Source organism: Protopterus annectens, chromosome 14.part0, assembly GCF_019279795.1.
Source record: "Protopterus annectens isolate FY-2018-M chromosome 14.part0, PAN1.0, whole genome shotgun sequence".
NCBI lineage: Eukaryota > Metazoa > Chordata > Ceratodontiformes > Protopteridae > Protopterus > Protopterus annectens.
Window position 1 is genome coordinate 168,448,826 of NC_056748.1, and position 24,614 is coordinate 168,473,439.

The following is a 24,614-nucleotide window of genomic DNA, read 5'->3' on the forward strand; positions in this document are numbered from 1 at the left end:
GGGGGATGCCAGCAGGATATCATCAACATAAAGCAAAATTTGACTACCTCTTGGTGGGGTAAATCCCGCCATGTTGCTTGCCATTTCTTGTGAGAATATTGTTGGACTTTCACAATACCCCTGTGGTAGCCGCATATATGTATACCTTTTCCCCTGAAATGTGAATGCAAACCAATGCTGACTGTCAGGGTGTATCGGTATCGAAAAGAACGCATTGCTGATATCTACCACAGAAAAATATTTTTGTTGAGGTTTTAAGTCATTCAACAGGGTGTGTGGGTCTGGCACCATAGGTGCCCTTGGTATTACTGCGTCATTTACAGCTTGTAAATCTTGGACCATATGCCACTCTCCATTCGCTATCTTAACAGGAAATAAGGGTGTGTTACATGGTGAATCAGGAGATTCCACCAGCACCCCTTCCTTAAGTAAAGCTGCTATAATAGGGTTGATTCCTACCTCTGCATCTTTCCTTAAGGGATACTGTCTTTTTTGTGTTCTAAATGCTGACTTTGGCATGATAGTTACTGGTCCCGCTGTACGAATAAGTCCTACATCTGATTTTCCTGTTGACCAGAGAGTTTCTGGTATATTCTGTAAGGCATTCTCTTCCTCCTTCAATAGGAGTGCTAATCAGCTGTCCTTGCTAGACTGCAAGTGTACAGCTGGGTAGGTCTGAGTTATCCAGTTCAACTTCTGCATTTGTATTCCCTGTTCTGACAGTTCTAACTCTGTCTGTTTCTCCCATCTCGTGACTTTTTCTCCCATGTCTAACCATTTCCCATTTTTGTCCTTAGTTAAGCTAACATGTGGTAACCGATTAGATTTGTAAAGTGCAAAGAACTCCTGGGGCAATGAACAGCTGACTACACTGTTCCCTTCTGTGTCCCAGTACAGATTACGTAATATCAATCTGTTCGCATGATTTCTAAACAATTCTTGCTCATATTCCTTATCAGGTCCTGGTGTGTTATAATAATACAGAGTACAGTGCAACAAATGTTGTCTATCAATGTCAAGGGAGGGGAACTTGCTGATGGCTATGTTCATCAACTCTTCGGTCACCGCCCCTGGACCAGTCGTAACCAAGTCCTGGCTGTACCAATAAATCATTTCACCCTCCAAATGCACTGCAAAGGTATCAATTTGTCGCTGTGCTTCCATACCCTGCATAGTCGGAACTACTGCTATACCAAATAGCTGCATAAGGTCTCTGCCCAAGAGGTTTACTGGGCATTTTGCAGAAACAACAATTTTGCTTTTCTGGGTCAATCCTGAAACAGGATCAGTTATCACAATATTATGGGAGAGGGGCTCCCGATACAGCTGTCCATTAGCTGCTTTCACTAATATGTAATCAGGTGACTCTGAATTCTCTGGCAGGTTGGAGGGATGTATCAGGGTCTGTGATGCCCCTGAGTCACACAAGAATCTGACTTCCCTCCCTTCTACCAGGAGTGTAACTTCTGGTTTTGTGTCTGCTAAATAGAGCTCTAAACTCAATAAAGCCAAATCCAATATTTCATTTTCTTCACTATCCGTGACTTCTTGCACTTCCTCAATTTCTTCTGCCACATTCTCTACTCCCTCTTTCACATTCTCATTCGTCCCTTCTCTGCTATCCCCTTCTAGTGATTCCTGACTATCATATAGTCAGTCCTCATCCTCCTTATCTTCCGTGGTTGCTTTCTTGTTTTTCTTGCAATCCCTTGCCAAGTGTCCCTTCTTACTGTATTTAAAACATTCACCCCTTTTCTTTCACCCTTCAAAGTCCTCTGATCGCTGATCAGATTGTTTGTTTCCCTGGGTATTTCTCTTGCCCTTTTTCCCAGACTGTACTACATATACTTCTGCTCCATCTTCTACAGAAAATACTTGGGCTTTCTTTTTCTTTTTGCTATTAAAATGCCTTTCAGCATGCCTAGCATATTCAAGTAACGACTGTAACCTGCTTTTACGATGATCATCCATGTGCTTTGTAATAAAGCTGCTTATAGGTGCAATACTGCCTTTCAAAAATGCATTCTTTAACTGCTGCTCATATGGGGAATCGTGTGTCTGATCTTCAGGAACCTGCATTCCACAATGTTTATTAAAACATTCTAATAGTCTGGTATAATATCGGTCAATAGCTTCACCTTCCTGTTGGATGCATTGATTAATGCAAGTCCAGTCTGCCCTAGGCTTCCTTTTCTCAGAGATGCGGTCTGTAAGACCTTTCACTCTGTTGTCTAATTCTGCGCTGCTATGTGGGAGGGGCCTGAGCGCAGCATCACGGGGATTCCAGTTGCCACTAATCATGTGCCAATCTGGTCCCACAGTTTGTCTGACTACTTTTTCTACCTCTTCTCCGTTTAAATTATAACTTAGCCTCATTCCTTGCAAATCTTCTAAGAACTTTCTAAAATTAACTTTTGGATGGGGAATTCCCTCAGTGGCTTTCCGGATGTCTTCCAGAGTCCAGGGTCTATACACTAGAATAGTTGGGTCATGACCTTCTTGCCCTGCCTGAGGATTAGGTACTTCTATAAGTGGGCATATTTCTTCTTCACTCATAAACCATGAATTTCTACCCATTTGCTATAACTCAATGTCCCCTTTTGAGTTTCCTGCCCGTGTTCAAGACCTGGTCTCGACGGGATCTCTAATAAACGGTTCCGCTTTTGTAGTGTCTCTACTTACAGTGACAGCAGGATATCGCAGAGGTGGACTAACTTGTTCACTTGCCTGATATTCTGGTAAGGGAGGTGGAGGGGCCGACGCTATTACTAAATTATTGTCCTTCTTATCTAAAAACATTGCTTTTGAATTATTACTCTTTTGTTCCATTCGGTTTACTTCCTCAATCCACCTGTGTGCCTGAGGAATTCCTAATTGACGCTTTTTACTCGACCTCTAGAATTGGTTTTAAGCTGTTTTACAAGTTCGACAAGTGAGGATTTTTCTAGTTTACCATCAAATTCATACTTATTAACCCATTTTGAGTAGTATTTAATATCAGCACACTGTGACTGCATGTATTTAGCGTCTTCAGTTAACGGCAGATTTTGGGACCTTTTTTACAATCATTACACATTTTGTTCTACCCTTTCAATCGTTACGTAACTCCTTATTTTTAACGTGGTACCACAGATGTTTTTGTAGTCTCTTCAGAATGACTGCCTACCTGCTCTGTTTCCCTGATCTATGACAAGACAGTAATCTTTCTGTCCCTGGCTTATAAACAAAGTCTTAACAGAACAAATACAAATCTAGTCCCTGATCTAAAACAGAAAAAGAAGGTAGATTCACCTTACCTTAGCCTTCGTGATTGATCACCTGGTACGAGTAAACCCATCCTTCAGTCACTGATCAGAAAGTGTCTGGCCTCTTTTGTACGGCAATTCAGTCGGAGGGCTTTTCAAATAAGAAGAACCGATGTGGTTTCTTCCCCGTACGGTTTCAAGCCACCTGGCCTGTCTGATTAGAGGCGAAGTGAGGGTTTCTGGTCCAAAGGACCAATCCGTCAAAGGAAAAAACTTCAAAGACCAATACATGTAAGGTTCAGTTAAGGCACTTTTAATTGACTTGCCGCAAGGAGACAAAAACATGCAAATACAAGGATTTGTCTAACTACTAACAGGAAGTATGCTTATTCTTATACTATTTTACAAGACATGGCCTTCTAAGCTGACGTAATCAAACACAACTTTTAGCATTGTTCTACAGCAGATGTTGCTCAGATTTTCTGCTGACATGACTAGATTTGTGAGAAACTTTTGAGAAAAACAACCTGGCCTTGGTGACCATTAATCCGTTTACAAGTGTCTATTGTACAGTGTTACATTTCAAGGTACTCTTCTAACTCAGATACAAGCAAATGCTGATTGCAGTTCATATTTTCAAGCAGGCTTTGTACTAATTATCTGTAACTTCTACAGCTGTGTATTTTCTCACAGCACAACGGAACTTCTTGTCTAAGTTTCATACAAGTAGTATTGTTCTATTCATTATTTTCCTAACGCAAGCAGAAATCACCTGCTTCTCAGTAAATTTCCAAGGCACAAGCAAGATTTTAGCTAACAATACAAGGTCAGAAAGCAACTGCAGTTTGTACAGATTTATGCAGTATGAAATAGAATAAATGTGTTAACCCTTTTCAAGCTCTAAATGCACTAAGCATATTGCTAATACACACATTAATACATATTTTTCTAACAAAATTCCAAATTGTCCACATCATGCAGAACTGTTGTTGTACAAAAAATGGAGAGCTATGATCCTTTCCTACACCCATTCTGCACATCCCTACCTGCCTTTCACATTGTTTTCCCCATACTTGCCCCCATTTCACCACTTTCCTATCACCCGTTTTTCTTTTCTTTAGCACAAACCCACTTAAACATGCTTAAAGCTGCTTAAAACTGCTTTAATCACCTTATATGTTCCTGATACTGTTATGCACATTAGCAAAATATTCACCCATGTCAAGTCTTGAACCCAGGACCCTGTCAACTACAGGATAGTGCATTAGCTGACTAGGCCATCCAGCTCTGATAAATCACATGTGTTTCTATAAACATATCCAGTGCACAGCCAAATATATGTCGATGGATGTACGTGAGGCCTATGATAGAAGGTACAGGTCACAACTGCACAGACTGTTGCAGAATGTCCACAATTGTGCCACCTACTTTTGGCACGGTTGTCACAAAACCTATTCTGTGTGCTGATGTACTGGAGAATTTACCTGCCTGGGCTACATGATCCGAGAGCTCTTCAATGTCTCTTTTTATGTAGTCCAGGGAGGTACATCTCAAGTCATTCACTCCAACATGGACAATGACAGAGTCATATTTGTACTTGTTGTGGTGTGACTTGAGTGCATGCATTATGTGGCGGATCCTGGCACAAGACAGGCAGCTGACTGTAATTTTCTCCTTGTTCAACCTGGTGAGAGGGACATCAGTGTGCCGGACTATAGAGTCACCTATGACTAAAGTATTAGGTACATTGTCTTGCCTTAGGGGCTGTTGCTGGGTGGCACACTGGTGTTGTGAACTATGTGACACTTTGGTTGTGATTGGTGTTTCTTTGCATTTCAGCTTCAGAGGTCCTTGTTGCTTGGTTAGGTTACAGTTAAGGGCCTCTGCATATGTGGATTTAGTGTTGCTATATGTGGGTGTTGGTGGTGTGGGTTTAGAAGGGCTATGTGTTGCTTGAGGTGTAGTGTTTGGCTATGTAAGTGCATCTCTCACAGGTTGTAATGTTGGGTGGTAGGAGGAGCGGGTTGTCTGTGTACATGAGGCAATTGCTGCATTGCCCCAGTATGCCCAGATGCACCAGGTGGACAGGAGAAATCACTGGAAGCTGACCCTTGGACATGCCTGGTTTGGTGTTTTTTTTTTTTTTTTGTAAAGTACAGGAGCTGTTTTCCCTTACCTTAGCAAGGTACTTTGCAATTATAGGCTGTTTCATGCCTACTGTTATTTTCTCCTTATTAACAAGGAGAGTTGAGTGTTTAAATCAGTTTAAGGCTTCCTAGTGCTTTCCAGCAGGTATTAGAGAAAGTGCTAGTCACAGGGATGCTTAAAGGTAAGATGAAAAAAAATGCACACTGCAGTGTGCACTAGAAAAGTTAGATGTGAAAGTAGGTAACTTAAGTTTTACCTGTTTAAAAAGTTAAGGTTTAGTGGAGAGTTACTATTTTTAAAACAGCAAGACGGATTGAAAGGGGTGGTCACTTTTGTATTCTGGTACTATGGAATACAGTGGGATGGCCAATAAATTTAAATAGTTGAAGGGGAGGGATTTCAAAAGTGATGGTTTTTGTGATTACTCACACAAGCCAGTGAAAGCAGAGAGGAAATGAGATATGTGGTCAGATTAACATAAGAGGCAGGCAACTAGAAATACAGTGGTATTTAACAAGACAAAAAACTCTGACTGACTCAGAAGAGAGAGAGCTGTGGTCTCTTTTGAAGTTTTAATATGCTGTTAAAGCAGAATGCAAGTAAAACACAAGATAAAGAAAACAAACCACAGTATTCAAAATATAGAAAGGCAATAAAGTAATACAAAATACAAAAAATAAAAGCAAACTAACCTCTCCTTCACAGCAAAGTGTAGCAGAGTCTGGATGAGCCTTTCTGGTAAAGCTTTGAAATGTTTTATTTTACCCCTTAAATAGAAGGTTTAGTTCCTAGCTCCACCCCCTCAGTTATCAAATTATTAACCTTTAGTGACCTCTTCTATCTTATGAATGAGTCCTTAATTGATCAGTTCTAATTTCTGCCTGACTCAGAAGAGAGAGAGCTGTGGTCTCTTTTGAAGTTTTAATATGCTGTTAAAGCAGAATGCATGTAAAAAATTATGAGATGGGTTGCCAATTGGCTCACGAATAGAACCCACATGGTGAAAGTTGCAGGCTCTAGGTCCGACTCTAAACCAGTTACAAATGGCATCCCCCAGGGCTCAGTCCTGGGACCCCTCCTGTTCGGTATATACTTCTCAGAGGTACAGGCAAGCACAGGAGGACTATGGTTGACCAAGTTCACAGACGACTGCAAACTAGAGGCCATAATTGATTCTCCAGCTGATACAGACATCCTCCAGAAGGGTCTCACTGAGATGGATTCCTGGTGTCAAAATTATGGCCTCAAGCTAAATGCTAAAAAGTGCATAGTCATCCACTTTGGAAAAAACAAAGTACCCGCAAACTACCACATATATAGTAGTCCCCTAAATACAGAAAATGTAATAAGGGATCTGGGAAACCAAGTAGATAGTAATCTCTCCTTTGATAATCATATTGCCAAGGTGGTTAGAAAATCCTTCTATGTGGCCCACCTAATCACAAAAGAGTTCGCATCTAGAACAAAAGAGGTTATTGTGCCCCTTTACTCATCACTCATCAGACCCATCATAGAGTACAATGCCCCATTTGGAATTTACCTTACAAGACACCTGAAACAGCTGGAAAGACCACAGAAGTATCTCGCCAAGAGGATTACTGGCCTCAAACATATGCCCTATGCAGCCCAACTGAAGAAACTCCAGCTGTACTCAGTTGCATACCGTTTACTCAGAGGTGATCTCTGCCTAACATACAAGGCCATATCCAACTCAGAATTGATGGACATCCTCCACCTAAAAAAAAACAAATCCCCAAGAGCAACACTCTAGGGATCTAAACCTCACCACAATGATAAATAGGACGTGCTGGAGGGATAGATTCCTGTCCCAGAGACTCCCCATGCTTTGGAACAGGATTACAATCTACATTAGGCAGAGCCCCTCACTAACACTCTTCAAGAGAAACCTTGATGAGTGGATGGGAAACAGAAAATTTACCCCGGGGATCACTGCAGTGGCTCTGCTGGACAGAGGCACAGGGAACTAAAGGCTCTGCTGGACAGAGGCACAGGGAACTAATCTAAGGGGATGGCGAAAGCCAACACATTCTGGCTAGGCTTATAGATGCCCTCGGGCAGCTAGCCTAGTACTTACCTATGAACCTATGTCGACACCTACAAGGAGGATACCCTACAGCACATTTGCAGTGCTGTCTGTAATTGTGTCACACAGATGTTGCTGGACTATATCCATACACCTGCAATACCACTCATCTGTTTGTCAGATGGTGGCTGTATGACATGATACTGGAAGGTTGCCCACAGGGGACACACCACAGTAGATGGCTGTGATGGGTGTGGACACATAACAATGCAGTCCATCACAGCATACAAGGCTATAACTGGTATACCTATGATCATACAAGGTTCATAGGTTCATAGGTGTTTACTAGGCTAATGACCACAAGGGCCTTTTTACTCCTAGCCATGCATCCCAAATCTCTGACAGGTTCTGCTACCTATGATAAGTGTAAGCATGGGCCTGGGAGATTAACTATTTATGGGTTACCTGTGTCCATTAGAGACATAGGTGCCAAACCAGGGATGAATTTCTGGTTTCCTATCCAATTGTCCAAGTTGAACTTTAATTGGGTGTGGGAGGAACTCTATTCATATGGATGGGGAGCTTGTTCCATAGACAGGGTCGTCTCTGGGGCACATACCTATCTCTCTAGCAAGTCCTATTTATATCACATGCATGGTTTAAATCTTTAGAATGGGTAATTCTGGTGCTGATTGTTTTGTGGATATGCATGATGTCCATCAGAGTGGGATCTGATAATGCTCTGTATGCCAGACATAGATCTCCCCTCAAAAGCCTGTAGGAAACAAAATACAGAGATAAGGCCTTGAGGAAGTCTCCATAGGGCATATAATTTAAACCCTGTATTCTTTTTGTGAGGAACCTCGGAGGACATTCCAATTATTGGGTATGCCTGGTTAGGTACATACCAAAGGGGGAATTGTACTCAGTGATAGGTCTGATGAATGATGGTTATTAGGCTATTGGCCCTGAGGCCCTCATAAATCTAGCCAGGAGTTTAGCCCATGTGTATTCAATTCAGCACCCAATGGCCCAGTCCAACAGAGACACGGGTGGTATCCCAAGGGTGTCTATCCTATTAACCATCCAGTTATCCAGGTTTCGCTTGAAAAGATATAAAGAGGTACTCTGTCTGATGTGGACAGGGTGTCCATTCCACAGGTGGGTGAGTGTTTGGGACACACATCTGACCTGCCAACAAGTCCTGTTGATGTTACAGACCATGGTGAGGGTGTGTGTGTGAGTTAATAGAGTGGAGCTTATCTTGCAGTTGTGCAGCAGTCCCATCAAGGTGGAGTCCATGATCACCTTGTATGCCAGACAGAGATCACCTCTGAGGAGTCTGTATGAAACTGGGTAGAGGAATAGGCTTATAGTCTATCTGTGTATGGTAGCTCTTTGAGGCCCTGGTATTCCCTCATGAGGAACCTCTGTGATCTCCCCAGCTGCTACTTGTGCTTTGTGAGGTGCATGACGAAAGAGGCATTATACTCAATAATGGGCCTTATTAGGGGGATGACAGGGATGTTATGAACCCCATGTAACTGGATGACATACCCTTATGTATGAGGTGGGCCATGTAGAAGGATTTCCTTACTAAGGAAGCAACATGATGGTGAAATGTCATGTTGCCATCAACCTGTGTGCACAAATCACTCTCAACTGATTGTGTGCTTAGGATGTTGTTAGTACTGTGATAATATGTGGGGACATCACTCTCCCCAAAGGGAATGACACTGCATTTTGTGGTATGCAGCCTGAGGCCATGTTTCTGGCACCAGTCATGTGTCTGCATGAGACTCTGTTGGTGGATGTCTACATCACTAGGGAATGTGGTGACAGCACCCAGCATGCATTCTTCTGCATACATGGTCAGCCATAGCCCACTGTTTGTGCCCTGCACCTCAGAAAAGTAAATCACATGTAACAGAGGCCCAAACACAGAACACTGGGTTACGCTGCTAGTTATGGGTCAACAGCTTGAGGTAGCTTCCCCTATGTAGACTTGGTGGGTTCTGTCAGTGTGCCAGTGTGCTACCCATCTGGTAGCATATGGACTGATGCCTAGTTGGGAGCATATATCTATTATGTGCAAGTGGGGGAATACTGTCAAAGTCTTTGGCCAGGTCAAGCTAGGCAGTGTGCAATGTCTCCCTATCATCCATGGCTTTGGTAACTGTGTCATAGAGGTTAACCAAATGTAACAGACATGATCCCCCCTTGACAAAGCCTGTCTGTGCATGATCGAATGTGTGGAGGTCACCATTGTCCTTGTTAATGAGGTTCATTATAAACTGTTCCAATGGCCTTGCTGATCAACCTAGTTAGGCTGATGGGACTATAATGTGCCAGATTGGTGGACGCCCCACCTTTGTGTAAAGGGGTGACAGTGAGTGTCCTCCACTTGGCCGGGACAAAGGCGGTATTCAGGCTTTCGTTGACTAAAGTGCCTTCTGGTGCTGCAAGGTCATGCTTGGGTTCATGTAGGATGCATCCTGTGATGTGCTGGGCTCCCATGGCGGCTGTATACCATGAAGAAGAGATGGCAGTGATGACCTGTTCCCTACATAAAAGGGGGAAGGGGGCAGGTATTGGGGATGCCTTGATGTACTGATGGAGGTACAGGGGGTGAAGCTTACACTGACTCTGTCAGGCATCAAGCATGCTACACCTACAGCACTTGTATATCTGGTTTCCTTGACCACCACTACTGAGCAGATCTGAGCTCTTCCTTTGATGCTGCAGAGATATGTGAAGAAGATGTGATTGTCTGTAGTGGATGTCACCAATGTGGGCTCAGGGTTTGCTTTGCAGGATTCCAGTAGTGCCCTTATTTGCTTGTGCAGGCTATGGAGACATTGCTTCAAATTGGGTACCTGCACCTTCTTTGTCTCAGACAGCAGTATGTCATCCCTGTTATAGGCACTATTTATTGCAGATGTCCACCACAAAGGTTTATGTATCCTTGCAGAGGATGATGTAGTCTTCTCGGGTATAACTGACTGCATGCATGTATACAAATGCACAGATAGCACTTTTGTGTATTTTTGGATATTAGTGCCAATTCCTACAGAGGAGTTGGGGGCTGTGAAGCTGTTTATAACATCCCTCAGGAGGCTGTAGTCAACTATGGAGTTGTTTGCATGCCTGACCCAAGCTAGATGGGTATTGTGGGAGATGGTGACTGCAAATGTGACCACTTTATGGTTGATTTGACCATGGATGAGAATACTGTAGGGATGCTGCAGTGGTTACCCATTTTGTTTAATATCAACTCCAGCAGACCGTCACCTCATGTGGGGAAAGCACCTAGCTGCTCCACGGTGTTTGCATTTCCACTGTTGATGGATCTCTGGGCATTTGTGTGTTGGCATGAGTATGTCTTACAATGTATATTAGGGTAGTTAAAGTCACCCAGGATCAGGGTACAGACTTGAATCCTGATAGAGTTGATCAGGTCCATATAGGCAGACTGGCCTTCATGGTCACATGTGGGGGCCAGTAGTTACTAATGCTTTGACTAGGTGTCTTTGCAATGGTTAACTGTCCCTGCAGTGTCCCCTGTGCATCTTACTGTTTGAACAGCCTGGAAGTGTGCATGTCTTTCATATATAGTGAAACCCCCCCACATCCCATGGTTTTACTGCCCACACCTTGGGGTATGACCGTATAATAGGACCATGTAAGACTGGGGTGCTGTCAGCAGCATTGAACCATGTGTCTGTGACTGCACACATGTCAGCATTTCCCAGGGTTAAGACTGCTTGCAATGAGCATAGATTCATGTTTAGACTCCTAGCATGTAGCAGCATGGCCTTCAATTTGTGATGTGCTGGCAGTTGTATGTTGATAGTATTAACCTCACCATTTTTCCTAATAAAGGTACTATGAGGGTGGCAAGAACCATTGCCAAATGCCTGAAGGCCAGTTAAGACAGATGGAGGCCTTCTCTGGCAAATCATCGTGGTCTGTTGATCATATCATCCCAAGCCGTCAGGTACTTAATCGCCCTGCAATGGCATCTGAAACCAAGCCAGTTGGTAAGGTCAGTCATTTCCTGATTGTATTGTGGCATCATTCTGTGTGACAGCAAAATGCTGCATAAGGCTAGGGACATACTTGCCTGGGACACATAATCAGATTTCTCAATCATGTCTCATTGCATATAGTCCAGGGAGGTATGTTTCGTGTCAGGCATGCCAACATGGACTGCGACAGACTCTTAACAGTACCTGTTGTTGAGAGACAGCAGTGCGTATGTGATATGTCAGATTCTGGCACCTGATAGACAAGTCCCATCAAGGTGGAGTCCATGATCACCTTGTATGCCAGACAGAGATCACCTCTGAGGAGTCTGTATGAAACTGGGTAGAGGAATAGGCTTATAGTCTATCTGTGTATGGTAGCTCTTTGAGGCCCTAGTATTCCCTCATGAGGAACCTCTGTGATCTCCCCAGCTGCTACTTGTGCTTTGTGAGGTGCATGACGAAAGAGGCATTATACTCAATAATGGGCCTTATTAGGGGGATGACAGGGATGTTATGAACCCCATGTAACTGGATGACATACCCTTATGTATGAGGTGGGCCATGTAGAAGGCTTTCCTTACTAAGGAAGCAACATGGTGGTGAAATGTCATGTTGCCATCAACCTGTGTGCAGAAATCACTCTCAACTGATTGTGTGCTTAGGATGTTGTTAGTACTGTGATAATATGTGGGGACATCACTCTCCCCAAAGGGAATGACATTGCATTTTGTGGTATGCAGCCTGAGGCCATGTTTCTAGCACCAGTCATGTGTCTGCATGAGACTCTTTTGGTGGATGTCTACATCACTAGGGAATGTGGTGACAGCACCCAGCATGCATTCTTCTGCATACATGGTCAGCCATAGCCCACTGGTTGTGCCCTGCACCTCAGAAAAGAAAATCATACATAACAGAGGCCCAAACGCAGAACACTGGGTTACGCTGCTAGTTATGGGTCTACCGCTTGAGGTAGCTTCCCCTATGTAGACTTGGTGGGTTCTGTCAGTGCACCAGTATGCTACCCATCTGGTAACATATGGACTGATGCCTAGTTGGGAGCGTATATCTATTATGTGCAAGTGGGGGAATACTGTCAAAGTCTTTGGCCAGGTCAAGCTAGGCAGTGTGCATTGTCTCCCTATCATCCATGGCTTTGGTAACTGTGTCATAGAGGTTAACCAAATGTAACAGACATGATCCCCCCTTGACAAAGCCTGTCTGTGCATGATCGAATGTGTGGAGGTCACCATTGTCCTTGTTAATGAGGTTCATTATAAACTGTTCCAATGGCCTTGCTGATCAACCTAGTTAGGCTGATGGGACTATAATGTGCCAGATTGGTGGACGCCCCACCTTAGTGTAAAGGGGTAACAGTGAGTGTCCTCCACTTGGCTGGGACAAAGGCGGTATTCAGGCTTTCGTTGACTACAGTGCCTTCTGGTGCTGCAAGGTCATGCTTGGGGTCATGTAGGATGCATCCTGTGATGTGCTTGGCTCCCATGGCGGATGTATACCATGACGATGAGATGGCAGTGATGACCTGTTCCCTACATAAAAGGGGAAGGGGGCAGGTATTGGGGATGCCTTGATGTACTGATGGAGGTACAGGGGGTGAAGCTTACACTGACTCTGTCAGGCATCAAGTATGCTACACCTACAGCACTTGTATATCTGGTTTCCTTGACCACCACTACTGAGCAGATCTGAGCGCTTCCTTTGATGTTGCAGAGATATGTGAAGAAGGAGATATGATTGTCTGTAGTGGATGTCACCAATGTGGGCTCAGGGTTTGCTTTGCAGGATTCCAGTAGTGCCCTTATTTGCTTGTGCAGGCTATGGAGACACTGCTTCAAATTGGGTACCTGCACCTTCTTTGTCTCAGACAGCAGTATGTCATCCCTGTTATAGGCACTATTTATTGCAGATGTCCACCACAAAGGTTTATGTATCCTTGCAGAGGATGATGTAGTCTTCTCGGGTATAACTGACTGCATGCATGTATACAAATGTGCAGATAGCACTTTTGTGTATTTTTGGATATTAGTGCCAATTCCTACAGAGGAGTTAGGGGCTGTGAAGCTGTTTATACCATCCCTCAGGAGGCTGTAGTCAACTATGGAGTTGTTTGCATGCCTGACCCAAGCTAGATGGGTATTGTGGGAGATGGTGACTGCAAATGTGACCACTTTATGGTTGATTTGACCATGGGTGAGGATACTGTAGGGATGCAGCAGTGGTTACCCATTTTGTTTAATATCAACTCCAACAGACCTTCACCTCATGTGGGGAAAGCACCTAGCTGCTCCACGGTGTTTGCATTTCCACTGTTGATGGATCTCTGGGCATTTGTGTGTTGGCATGAGTATGTCTTACAATGTATATTAGGGTAGTTAAAGTAACCCAGGATCAGGGTACAGACTTGAATCCTGATAGAGTTGATCAGGTCCATATAGGCAGACTGGGCTTCATGGTCACATGTGGGGGCCAGTAGTTACCAATGCTTTGACTAGGTGTCTTTGCAATGGTTAACTGTCCCTGCAGTGTCCCCTGTGCTTGGAAGTGTGCATGTCTTTCATATACAGTGAAACCCCCCACATCCCATGGTTTTACTGCCCACACCTTGGGGTATGACTGAATAATAGGGCCATGTAAGGTTGGGGTGCTCTCAGCAGCATTGAACCATGTGTCTGTGACTGCACACATGTGAGCATTTCCCAGGGTTAAGACTGCTTGCAATGAGCACAGATTCATGTTTAGACTCCTAGCATGTAGTAGCATGGCCTTCAATTTGTGATGTGCTGGCAGTTGTATGTTGATAGTGTTAACCTCACCATTTTTCCTAATAAAGGTACTATGAGGGTGGCAAGAACCATTGCCAAATGCCTGAAGGCCAGTTCAGACAGATGGAGGCCTTCTCTGGCAAATCATCGTGGTCTGTTGATCATATCATCCCAAACTGTCAGGTACTTGATTGCCCTGGAATGGCATCTGAAACCAAGCCAGTTGGTAAGGTCAGTCATTTCCTGATTGTATTGTGGCATCATTCTGTGTGACAGCAAAATGCTGCATAAGGCTAGGGACATACTTGCCTGGGACACATAATCAGATTTCTCAATCATGTCTCATTGCATATAGTCCAGGGAGGTATGTTTCGTGTCTGGCATGCCAACATGGACTGTGACAGACTCTTAACAGTACCTGTTGTTGAGAGACAGCAGTGCGTATGTGATATGTCAGATTCTGGCACCTGACAGACAAGTAACTATGACCTTCCCCATATACAGCTTGGTGTCTCACAATGGAGCCTGCTATGACTAATATGTTTGACTAATGGTGATGACTTTGTGGCTGTGGATCACAGGTGTGCAGCTATGCATGGTATGTGCTGTGGAGAGCTGTGGAGTTCATGTGTGTCTTTGCCTCATGGTTTCCTTTGTGGATGTGTATGTTGAGAACTTCCTCATATGTGGGTGTATGTTGTGTAGGTGTGGGTGGTGTGTGAGGTGTACTGATTGTGTCAACAACCTGTTCAGTGCCAGATATGCAGGCTTGAGAGGGAGATAGCATGGAATGTAGGTTTCTAATGTCATTGCATCTCTCACACATTGTGTTCCTTGTTGGTGTTTGTAGATGGCTGTCCATGTGCATGAGACAGTTGCTACACTATCCCAGGATGTCCATATCAACCAGACTGGCAGGGGAAACTATAGGACATTATCAAGTCATATTTTCCAGAATCTGAGGGAGGAAGACCTACAGGGTGGGCCTATAGCCCAGGTGTTTAAAACACAATTAGGAGGCTGACACTACTGCATACACTGTAGACAGGCTATAATCAAGCTTTAATAGGTGCAACTGAAAAGGTGCAGTTGAACACCTTAGAGAACATGCAGTAAGATGCAGGAAACAGCAAGATCAGGTGAGTAATGCATGATGTATTGGCAATATGTTGCTGATAGCCACATACATACTGTGGTGAGAGATGGTGGGGTATGATGTGGTAGTTAGCGGAGGATAGTGCTGGCAAATGTGGATTTGCAGGGTGTGCACATAATGGAAAGCAATGTATGTGGTCCTATGATGTGTTCACCTCTTCTTGTCTTTCAGGAGTGATGTACAGATGTAGGAACCCACCATTTTCAGCAGTGGAGAATGATGCCATAGTTGACTGACTGAGACTCCATCACCAGATCCTGCTGTTGAGGAGTTGCCATAATCATCAACAACATGCTGCACTGTGGGCAGACCTTGTGTCATCTGTAAATCACGTTGGGCTACAGGAAAGCAGCTATGAGCAGATCTGACACTGGGACACTGTTATGATAAATAATGCATGGCAAAGGGCCACAGCTGTGGCCAGGGACCATGCTGGCACTGGTGGAGGGCCTGCAACACAACAACCACTCTCAGTCACAGAACAGTTCCTGGCAAACCTGGGTTTGGCCACCAGCTCACAAATATCCATCACCCCATATGTCATGGAGGTGGGTGGCACAGCTTCCACAGCAGAGAAGCATCCAGGTAAGCTTCCTGTGGTCATCACTGAAATACTGTAGCAGTCATAGTGGCATCCTTTGCATACCTGTACATGGATGTCAGGTCAATGTATATTTGGGGAGCTTGTAATGCACACATAGTGTGAATGTCAGCAATGTGGGCAGTATCACAGCTCATAGTGTACATGTTGATATATGCACATATTATCCTGTACCAATGCCACATTCATGTCTGCTGATGATACCTCTCCCCCACAATTCCATAGGTACCCCTGGTGTGGCCGGAGTCCAACATCCTGTAGCCAGTAAGTGTTTTGTTATGGCTCATCTCTACCACAGGCATGTTAAGGGCTGCCAGTTTTGCCGTGGACAAAACTGTGAAGCTTAGCCATATTGCAATACTTGTATGTTCACTTGTGGAGGAGTTTGCTGCAGTGCATTACATTGGTAATCACAGTAGGATATTTGCAGGAGATGTAACATATTTGCACATTTTTTGTGAAGGTCTAGGCAGTCTGGTATAAAGCGGGGCATTAGTATGGTGGAAACGGGTGCACTGTGTTTTAGGTGAAGGTCCATCATATACACTAACATGTTGCTAATCTCACAGGTGTATAGCACTGGCAGCATTAACTGGATGTAGCTGCACTTCATGTTGTAAAGGGGCTGTCTTGTCTGTGTCTGTTGTGGTCTGCTACTGTGTTGTTAAAGGGATCAGTAATAAGGTATGGTATGTAGAATGCATTGTGGCACCTCACCTATATGTGTGTGTGTGGATCAGCAGGCATAATAGTGCAGGAATTAATGTAGTAATGTTGTCTTCCTCCTCACAGGTGACCACAGGGGTTGTAGTTTGTCCCCCTCACAATTTGATGTCAATGTCTCATTGGACCCTGATGATGATGGCAGCCATAGTGAGTTACAGGAGGAGTTGTTGGGGGCTCAATATGTCCCATGGGGGTGACATCCCACTTCCTCCCTCAATATCCTCCCACACAGTCAGTATGCCCATACATACCCAGTCCCCTATGGCCAGAGATATTCGACAGTCAGAGGGTGGCGGAATCAAACAGGAGAGTGTGGTTACTATGGCATCTGTGACTGTAGACAGTAGCCATAGCCAGACAGCTGGTGAGGTTCCACACAGGCAAATTGACAAGGGTGCTCAAAGGAGGACTGCTGCCCATCCACCAGCTGTCAGAGGTGTCACATCACGTGTCACCCAATGTATGTTTCAGTCCATCATGGAGGCACAGGCACATTCTGAATCCAACACTAGAATGATGTTCAGGATCATGGGTGCATCACTGCCTGGCATCCATGGCTCCATCTACGGCATTGGTGATGCCTTACATCACTTTGCCGATGTAGTGGACAGACGGTGGGGTGAGACATTGTCTCCTTAAATGTGCAATGTCTCTGCTTGAAAATGTGGTGGGAATAGGGAATCAGACATGTAAACGTAGGTCAGCAACATCAGCTGAGAGCCCACGTGGCCATGCACAGTCATACTCCCATAGTGGCAGTACCACCAGCACTACTGAAAGGATGGTGCTGTCCACACCACAATGTGATAGGCCATGGGCACATGGTCCTGGGTGGTCCCATGAGGGACACAGACCCGGCAGGCACCAGTCACCATCAGCAAGTAATACCAAATCTGACACTGAGCATGGTGGTGCCAGTGCCACTCTTAGCAGAGCCAGTTCCCATGTCCATGGCTGGAGATGGTGAACTGTACATTCTGCCATGTATGGTCCACAGCTGTCCAATATACCCTCATGTAGGGCTAGCACATGTCTCAACTGTGCGCACACAGCTCCTCTCCATGGCCCAGCTGTCCAGCACACCTCCACATACACACACACACACACACACACACACACACACACACACACACAATGTCAACTATGTGGCATAGCCTAGGCCTTTGATAACCCCACACCACACCCTGCGCATGTGACGATACCTGTGCCACATCTCTGTCATCCATACTATCGATGCAGGAACATGCAAATATGTGTCTGATGCACAGGGTGACTATAGTACAGTTAATGGCAGTTTGTAGTGGAGAAGTGTTATGCCCTGTAAGGTTCTGTCTGCTGGCATGTGTCATGAGTACACATCAAAGTGTATGTACCTTTGTTTCATGATGCTGCATTGCTGTTAGTATTGCTGACTGACTATTGTCTCCCAGACCTTTTGCTGTTTCTGTTTCAGGTGTCTGTGTGTCTACACCGTGGGGACCTGTTGCCAATACAGTGTCTCAGGACAGCATGGTAGCAATGCAGATATGTGACTTTGCCAAGGTACGGCTGTATATGTGAATAGTTATCTAGGTGTGTATGTGTAGAACAGTGTGTCAGGCACAATGGGGCAGACATCGTAATCTTGCATGCATACCCCTTGACACTGCATGCTGCTCTTGATACATGTTACCTGGGAGTTCAGTAGGCTCATTGGTTCATAGGCTCATAGAAGGTTACTAGCATAATGGCCCTTGGTCCCTTATGAGGCTAGCCATTAGTTTATCCCCAACAGAATCATCAATCGGCATCTGTTGCCCTGTCATTGAGTGACCCAGGTGGGACCCTAGGGACAGATTTGTGGTGTTCCATCCACTTATCACAGTTGCACTTGAGGAAGGATCTGCATGGTACTCTATTTGATGTGTATGGGAAGTGCATTCCTGAGACAGAGCAGCCTCTGGGAGGCAAACCTGTCTCTTGAACAGGTTGTATTGATGTCATATATCAGATTCAGGCCTGTCATGCTGGTAATGTGCAAGGGGTTAGACTTACATATATGGGACAGCTGTTGAAGTGCACGGTCCAACATTGCCTTCTAGGCATGACACAGCCCACCTCTGGGCAACCTGTCCAATACCGAGTCGAGCACTACTGCTTCTAGCCTGTCTGCATGGGGCAGGTGTTGGAGTTCGTGGATCACTTTTGTGAGTATTACCATGGCCTTTCCAGTTGCTGCAGCTGTCTGGATAGGTACATACCAAACAAGGTGTTGTAGTAAATTATTGGTCTACTGACTGAGGACTACACAGAGGTAATGACCACTTTTTTCTGGATGCAATCCTTTTACCTATGAAGAGAACCATGTACAAGGCTTTTCTGACTGCTGCCGCTACATGATTGTTAAATGCAACATTGTTATCAACCTGAGCACCCAGGTCTCTCAACACAGGTTGTGTGTTTAGTGGGTCTCCATTGCTGTGGAAAACAGTGGGATCATGTCTTTGTCAAATGGTATTACGGTACAGTATTCTGCATTTAGCTTGAGGACAGGACCTTGGTACCAGTCCATACTTGATGTAAGACCCTAGTACAGTGCGTTAACATCATTTGGTGGGTCAGTGACAGACAGCACACAGCTTACAGTTGCCACAGCCTTGGTGAGTACCTACAAATGTCGGTGGTGGCAGTTAGCATTCATGCCTAAATACAGCTGAGTTATTTAGGGGCAGCAGCTACTCACAGGACCTCAACATGTACACATATTGCACACACATAGGCAAGACAGACCAGGGTTGCCACCTTATCAAATGCCCAATGTGGGACACTTCCTGTAGTATTGTGAAAGTTGCCAGGACAAACCATATCCATGGCAAGTGCAAAGGACAGGACTTCTCTTTTTTGCCAATATGACAACTTATTTTTGTAGCATTTGCCTAGATTATGGTATTTCTCATAACATTAAGGTGTTTCTGATGTAAAATGACTGCTTTATGCAACTATTACACAAAAGTAGGACATATTTGTGGTCCTACACTCTCAGGACATATGTATTGTTTGAGTTGTTTTCACAGGATACACCTGGCAAAATATGGACTGCAACCCACATGGTGGGACAGGTGGTAGCCCTAAGACAGTCACACTGCTGCAAAGGGATATATGGACACACACACACACACACACACACACACACACACACACACACACACACACACACACACACACACATGAACTGCCTTTGTTGAGAGTAGAACTCCTACCTGTCTAGGTTGTACATACTATAAAGCTGCATACATATTGCATACGACATGGTGCTTACATGTGTTTGCAGTGTCTGCCACTACTATTCAGGTGGATGACATCTGCAAGTGCTGTAAATATTGCCACTGGGGAGGTTAACAGGTTTGCACAGGCCATTAAAATGGTATAACTGTTACACACACTTACACTCACAGAGAGCCAGTTTTGATGTACACTATATTACTGCGTACTTACCCCATGAGCCATGGCGCTATTATGTTTAGAGAGTTACTAACTGTGCTTCTAAGGTGGATGACATCAGTAGGCCCTGAATAGGTTGCCAATGAGGAGGTTAATAGGTTTGCACAGGCCCTTAAAATGGTATAACCATTGCACACACAGGCAAGACATCCACACTGCTGAAGGGGATATACTTACACACACATACACACTCACTGAGTTGCCAGTTTTGAGATTAGAACCCCTACCTATCTATTTGTATATACTACAGTATTACGTACTTAACACGTGCCAGGGAGCTTATGTGTCTGAAGAATGTCTAACTGTGCTTCTGAGGTGGATGACATCAGCAGGCCCTGTAAAGTAAGCCAATAGGGGTTCACAGGTAGGCACAGGCCTTAAAATGTATTGGAATTGCACACACATAGGCAAGATGTACACACTGCTGCCAGGGGACCTACTTACACATGCACTCACTAATTTGCCATTGCTGTGAGTAGAATCCCTACCTAGCTAGTTGTATATACTATAGTGCTATATACCTATTGCATGTGCCACAGAGTTTATGTATCTGGAGCATGTCTGACTGTGCTTTCAAGGTGGATGACATCAGCAGGCCCTGTAAAGTAAGCCAGAGGAGGGGTTAACAGGTAGGAACAGCCCTTAAAATATGTTGGCATTGCACACACATAGGCAAGACATACACACTGCTGCAAGGGGATATACTCACACACACACACACACACACACACACACACACACACACACACACACTCACTGACTTGCCATTGCTGGGATTAGACACAATTCCTGTCTAGTTGTATATACTGCAGTGCTACATACCTATCACAGGCACCACAGAGAGTATGTATTTAGAGAGTGTCTGTCACTGCTGTTGGGGTGGATAACATCAGCAGCTGTTGACAGGGAGGCCACTGGTCACAGGGCCATAAAATAAGAGTCAATTGCACAGACATAGGCCTGTTGGGCATGTGTAAACTGTTGTATGTGGAATATCTACACAAACACCCACAAGGTGGCTGATGGGAGACTAGAACCCTTACCTACCTACTATTACACACTACAGCTCACAGTACTAATGGCACACACCACTGGTTACAACTGGTGTACAAGTTGCTGCAGCAATACATCACTCTATGTCTTTCTGTGTGCATCTCTCTCTTTCTCTCTGTCCACCTCTCTTTGTCTCTCTCTATATATGATATATATATATATATATATATATATATATATATATATATATATATATATATATATATGAACCTCTACAGATCCATATATATCTTATATGTAAACTGAAATTAAATCCTTAGACAAGGGTGAGGCTCCTCAGCTACAGCAACTATCAATGAATGTCAAAAAGCAAAACTGAATGAGGAAGTTGTCCATTTATTCAGAATAAATAAAATAATAAAAACAGGCAAATAAGAAAATCAGTAAAATCAAGTAAGCGCTTTCACATTCAAGTAAAATGCTTCTTCAGACTGTTGATTGTTGAAATCATTAGTTTATTTTAAATACCATGACAGATCATTGGCAAACCAATCATGCTTCAACCTCATAAATGTTAAATAATGAAAGAGTAGAATAAATGAAGCCATATTAATACTGGTTTCTTTAGTTTGTCATACATTCTTAATTTGTAAAACCTTTCAATTGTGTAAAAAAGCATGTGATATACACTAAATATCGACATCTAAATGCATATATAAAATATATAAAAATCTATATATAAAAAAATATATATATATATATATATATATATATATATATATATATATATATATACGGGGATATCTATATAAAATGCCTAAATAAATCTATAAATGAAACTTCCTATATGACTTCTATTAAAAAAACTTCTATTAAAAAGCTTCAATTTGAAAAAATGCATATAAAAAGACATGAATTTCCAATAAGTACATGAAATTACATTTCTTAAATTGTTTCAGAAAAAACATCTATTTACATATTGTATCATAATTCATAAAAATATATATATAGAGAGACATGGACAGGTTTGAAGGTATGAATATTTATCTAAAAGGTAATGTAGAGTGACAAGTGTAAATTACACATAACATTTATTTATTTTTAAGTGAAAAATATATTTATTTGAGAAATGTGTATTTATTTAATGTTTAAGATCTCCGGCTGCTAGAAAGGGTCTCAATGACACCCTGTCATTGAGTCCCGAGCCTCTATCTGCCTGTAGTCTTAATATCCACCTCATTTCTCTTTGTTCGGTGTAATTTTTGTAATTACCTAACCTGGAATTTCTATATCAATTCTAATATCATAAATTTAAAGCCATGTGTGGTACCCTTGTTTATAATATGTTTTGCTAGTGCATTGTTCTCATCCTCTTTATTAATTGCATATATGTGTTCCTTCACTCGTTCCCTTAAGGTTCTGTTAGTCATATCTACATAGAACGGATTACATTTGCTACAGGTGGCAAAGTAGATCAAATCACGTGTTTTGCAATCAGCATAAATGCTGAATTCCTATTCTTTTCCAGTATCTGGATGTACAAATTTGTAACCATTCAATATAAAGGAACATTGATTGCAACTCCTGCAAGACATCAAGAGGCCAATACAATAAGGAATGGAGAAAAAACAATAGGTATGAATAAACCAGTAATTTCATTTACAAATAATAATAAGAAGATTAAAGAAATTTTTATTAATAACTGGAACATATTGACTGTAGATGAGAAATTGAGCGCTATAGTAGGTGACCATCCTAGATTTACTTATAGAAACACGAAATCATTGAAACGCATGTTATGTTATGAAAACAATGAAAAGAAAACATCTAGATCTATTAGAAAAGGGACTTTTGCTTGCAGGCGTTGCAATCAATGTTCCTTTATGTTGAATGGTTACAAATTTGTACATCCAGATACTGGAAAGGAATATGAATTCAGCATTTATGCTGATTGCAAAACACGTGATTTGATCTACTTTGCCACCTGTAGCAAATGTAATCCGTTCTATGTAGATATGACTAACAGAACCTTAAGGGAACGAGTGAAGGAACACATATATGCAATTAATAAAGAGGATGAGAACAATGCACTAGCAAAACATATTATAAACAAGGGTACCACACATGGCTTTAAATTTATGATATTAGAATTGATATAGAAATGCCAGGTTAGGTAATTACAAAAATTACACCGAACAAAGAGAAATGAGGTGGATATTAAGACTACAGGCAGATAGAGGCTCAGGACTCAATGACAGGGTGTCCATGAGACCCTTTCTAGCAGCCAGAGATCTTAAACATTAAATAAATACACATTTCTCAAATAAATATATTTTCACTTAAAAATAAATAAATGTTATGTGTAATTTACACTCGTCACTCTACATTAACTTTTAGATAAATATTCATACCTTCAAACCTGTCCATGTCTCTATATATATATTTTTTATGAATTATGATACAATATGTAAATTTTTTTTTTCTGAAACAATTTAAGAAATGTAATTTCATGTACTTATCGGAAATTCATGTCTTTTTATATGCATTTTTTCAAATTGAAGCTTTTTAATTTAAGTTTTTTTAACAGAAGTCATATAGGAAGTTTCATTTATAAATTTATATAGGCATTTTATATAGGTATCCCCATATATATATATATATATATATATATATATATATATATATATATATATATATATATATATATTATATAGATTTTTATATAATTTTTATATGCATTTAGATGTTGATATTTAATGTTTCATTTATAGATGTATATAGGCATTTTATATAGATATCCCTGTATATATATATATATATATATATATATATATATATATATATATTTTATATAGATTTTTATTTATTTTTTTGTATGCATTTAGATGTCGATATTTATTGTATATCACATACTTTTTTACACAATTGAAAGGTTTTACAAATTAAGAATGTATGACAAACTAAAGAAACCAGTATTAATATGGCTTCATTTATTCTACTCTTTCATTGTTTAATATTTATGAGGTTGAAGCATGATTGGTTTGCCAATGAAATGTCATGGTATTTAAAGTAAACTAATGATTTCAACAGTCAACAGTCTGAAGAAGCATTCTACTTGAAGTGACCATCCTAGATTTACTTATAGAAACAATACTTGAATGTGAAAGCGCTTACTGGATTTTACTGATTTTCTTATTTGCCTGTTTTTATTATTTTATTTATTCTGAATAAATGGCCATCTTCTCATTGTCATGTTCGGCTGCCATTCAGTTTTGCTTATATCTTATATGTGCCACATACTGATAGCTAAGGGCAGTCATGTATGATGGGGATAGGGAGAGACAGTTAGGTATACATAGCTGTCTGTATGCACAGAGATACATGGACATCTCAGTTCTGTAGTCAGATGTGGC